A 7,766-nucleotide genomic window follows, 5' to 3' on the forward strand; every position below is an offset into this window, starting at 1 on the left:
AACTTAAAGAGTTGTTGCTTCTAAATGAGCAATGATAATTGTTCTACTGCCTGCTGCATCGTGATGAAGCATTTGGTTGGGAATTTGATATAATTGTGATCTGCTGGGAGGTGACTGTGGAAGGTAGCCTGTGATATCTGCAGGCATGTTCCGAATGCTTCCATGCAGGATCACAGCCCATGCTCTTCTGAAGTCAACTGGAAGTCCTGCTTTTGACTCCAGAGCCACGGGATTATTCTTTTGCAGAAAAAGAAAGTTTATTTATTAGCTTTTCTAATCAGTAGAATAGTTTCAGAATCTGCAATAACATGAACAAATTAAGATATCAAATATATAATTGTTATTTCCAACATGTAATCTATGTTAAACTTTGAAATAATGTTTTTTTTCTGGCAAGTTTTCCTCCTCAGTAATTCAAAATATATCTTAAACTCCTAATTTACCATTAGGGCTTTGTTATTATTGTGTGACCTGGCATATTTTGAATCTCTTCTAAATTTTAAGCTTCCTATTGTTCAAGGTGGCACCAAGCTCCCAGAGCATCAGCACTCTCCAAGAAACACAGACAAGTTCAGGGAATGCAGAATTATATATTCTTATCACTACACCTGAGGTCATATCTGTTGGTGCTAGAGGTTGCTAGGACATTATCAACACTGACTCTTCTTGAGCTGTGAGAATAATTTGGATTCAGGGAAGAAACATAAACTGATCTCTTTCACTCACCCACTAAGTTTAATAGGATTTGTCTTCTCTGTACTATGGGTTGGCCCATTGATAAACACGTGTTACTGGAACAAGTGTGCTATTTTAAAATTTACTTTTCTGTTAGGCTGTGAACTCTTTTGTGACTTAGAGTTGTCATTTTAAGCTTGCTAGGACACCTGAAAAATTCACTTCATAGGCTTTAGATTAGACTTCTAGGCACAAGTTCATGTCACTTAAAGGTTGATAGTGCTGAAGTAGGCACTAGAAAAGGTGCTTGTTTTGTAGGGAAGACAAATTCTAAGCCTTCTGGTTAAAAACAGTATTGGTTGCTCTTAAAACTATGTATGGGGTGTGATGTCACCTTTTACTGCTCTGAACATATACCCTGATACTTCTCTTTCCCTCACAGCCTTTTCTTGACATATAAAAAAATTACATTACATTTAATATATATATAATTTCTATTATATATGTATTATTTATATTTTATACATAACCTTATACATATTTATTTATAGACATAATTAGTGTACTTAAGGGCCTTGTAGACATCTCAATTATATATTTTCTGTTTTGTTTATGCTTAGGTAACATATAGAAGTGGGTAAAAAATACTGTCAATAAAAGAAGTATCACTGTGACCTGCAGACTGCTGTTTTAACCCTTTCATTTCATCAAAGTGTAGTAACTATGGCAGTAACTGCACCATCTCATTCTATGATAACCATTACAAAGGAATGATACAAGAATATTATTATTAGTTGAGTATCTATTAGCAAGGAATCCAAACTGCTTAGATAAGTTTAGTTGGGGTAAGTAATTTGGAAGTCAAATGAATAGTGGATTTTGAGTGTGAGAGGCAGTGTAGATTAAAAAAAATACTGGAATGGTCCAGTAGCATGTTTTCTGATCATGAAAAAGGATTTGTGCAGATGTTCTTACTTGTAGGTGAACAAAAACCTTCTTAAATCACAGTTCTCTCTAATTAGTTTAATTTTGTTGTTTCCTAATAACAACCTGAAATATCCTCTACTTCTGCTGTTAGGTATCCCATCTCCTTGCATTTATTTTTCTTTGTGTATTATCCTCTTAATAAGTTTTTATCTCACTTCATAACCCAACTTTTGTATGCTTGATGTGTATTGGATTATTCTTTATTTATGCATCTCAAATTTTAAATTTTTTTAATCCTATGGAATCTCTTATTTAGGAAGGCTGAATTAAAAAATCTCTGTATCTCAACCAGAAGGTCAGTAAAATATTAGTAATTATCATTACTAGCAATTATCAGTAATTTCATAATAAATAAATTGATGAGCAAAACTACATTGTCTCTTTGCCTTTTTACTTCAAAATGTGAGTTATTTGAATGTAAGAATCATAATTGTGTTGATCATAATTGGAAGTTAGTTTTGCTGTATTTTGAATATGGAAACATCAAATACGGCTAAGTTTCCATCTTTGGATCCCCAAGTGAACACATGAATTTGTTATAAACTAAAGATCAATTCCTTCCCAAAAAAGTCAGCAACAACCTTTTTGAAAACTTTTGGCTGTGAAATTTTACTAAGCCTCAGGAAACATCCCTGTGAGAGTCAGGAACACAGAGGTATTTTTAGAGTAAACAGCATACCTTGATCATAAAGCTTCCTTTGTATGAAGCTGGTCATTTTACTGGGTCATGTAACCACCTGCCTGGAAAGACAGGTTCAGATACTGGATGGCTACTGAAATCTGTGACTCTGTCCCTTGAAATGTTGATAGCCTTTTGCTGTTCAGTCTACTGCCACACAGGGAAAATGAATAATAATATTGTATTCTGTCAGTAATTGTTGCATGATTTGATGGCAATAGCAGAGTAATAATAATTGCTTTCCTATAAAGTGACTTAATAATATGTGACAAAAATACTTTGTTTACAGATGTGTCATATCCTCTTCATGCAACAATCTTCAAGCTTTTCTTGTGATCAGTGCCCAATCCCATAGTTCTGAGCTAAAAAATAGGACAAATGAGAAAGTAGAATCTATCACCTGAAGCATACCACAATGCACAAGGAAAGCTCTCAATCCGTAGGTTTTTTAAAGAATAAAGACTTTACAGATTATTATTTAGAATGCGGCATATTTACACGAAATCTATACAACCAGCAGAATCATATGCCACTTCTGCAAATTCCTAAGTATATCACAGCCAAACCTGAGGTCCTGATTCACAGGTGTTAATACTTTTGTGGAGGAAGGATTTTATGTGATGACAGAATTGAAAACTATTCCTATGCACTTTCAGATTGCCAAGTAGGAAAAAATTTCCTTTCCACCACTTTAAACCAGTCGCTTCCTAATATAATTGCTTGACTTTGTAAATCAAAATGTTTTAAATGCTTTTTTTGCACATAATATATATAGTTCATGCTCTATTGTAGCTGCTGCATTACACACATTGTTATTGTAGCTATTGTTTATGTATTAAGTAATAAATGCAACAACTACAAAAAATCTTGAGAAACACACTGAGAGAGAAATACATATTAACAATCAAACAGGGCAAATAGAAATGCTTCCCCCAATCATCTCTGAAAGGTTTGCATAAAATTCCTTTTTTGCTTATGTTCCAATCTCTCCACACAGCCTTTTTATGAAAATTCATGCAAGCTAAATTTTGTTCTTTCAAGTGTTCACGGAAAGTGAATTTCAGGCTCGCAGCCAAGATACATTTAATCATGAAAATTAGTTTAATCGTGAAACTAAATTTGTTTGGGGAAGAATTAGAAATATGCAACTTAATATAAGGAGGGAATAGAAACAATAGCCTCCATTAGGTGGCCAAGGAAACAAAACTTCAGACATGATAATGGTATGTCATATATATTTCATGGCTATAGGCACAATAGGTAATTTGAAAGAAGGCTAAAATACACAAGCAGATTCCATAGCTGGATGACTCCTAAGATTTCAGAATGGAATTCAACTACCTGAGCATTTGCAGTTGTTTTTTTGTAAATTTGGGGGCGATGGATACCATCACAGAGCTTGTGTATTTGTTTCTACTAGTCTTCAGGCTTGTTCTGGATAATTTTCTCCTGTTTGACCCAACCAGTTTGTTGGTTAGGTTGATGTTACATGGTATTTCAGGTCAATTTGGCAGACTCTGTTGTTTGCAAGAGCACAGTGCCTAGTAATATTGATATTATTCACATGCTGCTTGAGATGTACACTTCTGGATATATTTTCAAATGCTGGAAAAGTCAAACTGAGTAAGTTCATAAAAGTATCACATCCAAATGAATATCTTGTAAAATTCAAGTTGGGAACTGATTTCTACTCCTACCTCTGTCTGTGAGAGCTCTAATAAGCACTTAGTACTTATGTAGCACTTGCTAGAAAGGATTAACAATTCTGTAGTGAAATTTATAAGTACTAAGATCAAATTTCTGAATTCTGGACAAGTACCAAAACCTCAAATTTTTATAAATAATTAAAATTATTGATTATAAAAATAAATATCAGCGACTTGAGAGAAAGACATATTCTATTTTGGATACAGATGTAATAAATATGGTGACAAGTCAAGTTTGGTTTGCTTGGGTTTCTTTTCCTCCACTTCTTGTAAAAAAATTACTATTGTGTACAGACCTAGTATTCAAAATTTTAATCCTTAAATGAAAAAAACTGACAACCTATATAAATACAAGTGGATGGAAATTTAGGGTGATGGAATAAAATAAAATTTTGTTACTGCTTTAATTTATGAGAACATAAATAATCCATCCATCATTACGGAAGCGAAGTACCTTGAAATAAGATAATTTCCTATTTATTTCAGCCATCTGAGATCAGTGACAAAAATGCCTCTGAACATATTGGTTGTCTCCACTGATTGTAGGAGCCAAGATTTCTATAGAGCAGCTGATCTATTTCACCTGTTTTACAATGATAAAAAAATTTAACATTAGTGCTCTTGTTGCTAAGTGCTAATGCAGATACATAAATAAAAGGTTCCAGGGGAGTGATGCCTCAAGAGACACCAAATAAACAAAATATGCAGATGAGATAAAACACAAAAGAGTGACTGTGATAAGCCAGGGTTGGCAGGTGTTGTTTGAGATTTCCTTCTAATTGGAGTGTGGAGCTGGATAGAGAAGGCAGGGATAAGGGCCTTCATTGAAGTGAGGAAGTATGGAAGAGGGGGAATTCACCAGTGAGGAGCACCAGGTTTATTAGGCCCCAGGGCTACAAAGTTAGATTTGAAACTAGGTCTGGAGGAGGAATGGGAAAGAATTTAATAATCTGCCTGTGTCCTTTGTTACCTGAGTGAAAAAGTTATGCAGGAGAAAGACATAAATTGTTTCAGGAAGAGGGTGATTGGTCTGTGAAAGCTTTTGTTGCTGGCAGAGTAAAATCAGAGGCCAACTTTATAGAAGTTATAAAAAATAGGGAGGATGGAACTCATTTGACAAACCTTAAGCTCATGTAAGGCTTTAGATGTTAAGCAGGTGAAGGAGAATCTGAGGAGGGAGGAAAAAGGTGACATTTATGTAGTTATTAACGAGCAAGAAAATCTGAATAGCAGCATACTGAATATATTACAGCTGAGGAACATGTTTGCAGTCATTAAGATCAGAAAAGAGAGGACTGAAAAAGCCAAGATGTGAAATGGTGAAAGATTTTGCTGTGAATAGTGGTAGAAAGATCAACAGTTTAAAACTGTGCAGGAAGTGAAATCTGGATCCTGTTTGAATATGCTGCTTTAAAGAAAGTGTTGAGCAAAAAGTAATTCCCAAGGCAAAGGCTTGTCTGACCTTGGGCAATGAACTAAATCTCTGTTTTGGAGAAGATATTCAGAAAAAGGAAAAGAAAAAAAAATGAAGGAGAGGGAATAAGAGATATGTTTTTACAGAAAAGACAGTCAGGTAAGCTGGGAAAAGTGATGGTAATGTATGAATGCAAACCAACAAATATGATGCTATCAGCTATGGCTAGTGTGGAGAGCAGCAGGTGGGAATCTTTATTTGCAAAGAGTGCCTTGATAGAGCAAAGAAACTCAAGTTATCTTTCTGAATGATTTCCCTCCTCTTCTTCCCCTACCTCCTTGGAGTGCAAATACTGGACAAGCAGGAAAATTTGTCAATCTAATGAGATGTTTTTAGCTATCATGGTGTTTCAGCTGTAGCATTTTCAAAAAAAAAAAAAAAAAGATGAGTGATTTTAGGTGGGATTTTTTTGTGAAGGTCAAGAAGTTAAAATTTTGACAGCGACGGTGATGAAATAATTTAATGCCTCAGCTGTGTGGGTGCAGATGGTCATCCACATGGGGGATATTTTTCCAGCAGGTTATTGAGTCAATGATGCTGGATGCCTGCAGTTTGGCAGTTATCCATTAATATGTAAAACAAAATTTTGGACTATGCAAAAATTGGGTGTTGAATTCCATTTAATGTTGTGCCAGGTTTCTTTCAGTACCTTGTGGTCTTGTATGATAGGAGGATTAAGAAAAGGAATTTTACCATTGGTGAACTGACTGACAATAGATTGGCAACTAAATTTTTGGGGAGATGTTGTTTCCACTGAGATGGGTTTTGGGTTGGATTTGTTTCTTTTTTTCATTAGGAAATCATGCAAGGATGAATCGACAATGACATACATAGTTGCTCACAGTGTTAATTTTGCTTGTTACTGTTAAGTTCATGTAGAAATTTGTGTAATTGAAGTTAAATCTATTCCTGTTCTTGAGGTGCAGTTTTGTACACTGTCCTCGTGTTTAAAACAGTACCAGTATGTAAGATCCTCAGCCTCTGACTGACACAGTTCAGTCAGCTGCTGGAGAATACAGCACTGAAGCATAAGCAATGTAGCAAGAATAAGACCAGGCAGAAGAAGAGAAAATAGCTGAGATAATATGGAAAGGTATTTAGGCAATAAGAGTTTAATGGCTGAACAGAGAGTTACATCTGCCTAAGTAATGTAGGATTTTGGTGGGCCAAATCATAATTAGGGTTAAACTTTTTATGTTATTCAAAAAGACTTAAGTTCAAATACCAGTTTTCTGAAAAAGATTGCCTCCTCAATGACTGCTGTTCCCTGGAAGAGCCTCTACTCCAAGCTGCTGCCAAACTGGGGTTCAGATAACACACACAATTAATGTCAAGGGCGGAACTCATCTGTTATCTCTCCTATTCCTAAACACTTTGTTCGTCATCTCCTGCCTCATTTTCAGCAGTCACATCTAGATGAACTTTTCTGTATGTTTTTAAGCACTGCCTTGTGGCAAAAGCTTACCTTTCTTTCCCTCAACTATCATTTTTATAAACACTGAATTCTTGATTTCTGACCAGCACTCTGAGAACCAAGGGTCTTGAATTTGTACACTGAAACATGCAGGTTGTGCATCTGCAGGTCTTTTATTGAGGATATCCCTTTGGTATCTGACCTCAAAGCTGAAACTACCCTCTACCAAAACTTTAGTCTAATTTTGTTTGATGATTTATCAAGGAAATATTCTTTAACCCCTGTTAAAAACGTAAAAAAAGTTTGATTATAGATACAACTAAAAAAACCACTGAATGTTACAGCATCTAAAACCATCAAAATCTCCAAATTTTCTGAGATCAGCCTCTCAATAAAGAGCAGCTTGCAAAACCAGAACCTGGAAAAAAATTAACATTATCTTGATAAGAATGGGGAATGGGGATTCATTAAATCTCAACTGCTGATGAAATTATACATAAAACTCTTGTATTTTCTCTTTAAATTGATAAGACATAGGAAAAAAAATTAACTGGAAGCAATAATTAAAGCAAGAAAAAAAAAAGGGATGAGAAAACAAATGGTAAAAGCTGAGGCTGTAAAATGAATCTGGCAAAAGCAGAACTGTATAGGACAAGGCCAGTTGAAAAGCTACCCTATAAAGGAACTAAGGAAAAGAACTGAGAATGCATTGGAAATGAAGGATGGCAGGACTTCGTGTACTTTTTTTAGCGTGTGCTGCTCTGGTGAAGACAAAAAAGTGTGACATAGGAAAATATATTTTCATCACTAGTTTCCAACTGCTGGCAAAAG

This window comes from Pyrgilauda ruficollis, unplaced genomic scaffold (assembly GCF_017590135.1).
Source record: "Pyrgilauda ruficollis isolate IOZ18807 unplaced genomic scaffold, ASM1759013v1 scaffold39, whole genome shotgun sequence".
In the NCBI taxonomy this organism is placed as follows: Eukaryota; Metazoa; Chordata; class Aves; order Passeriformes; family Passeridae; genus Pyrgilauda; species Pyrgilauda ruficollis.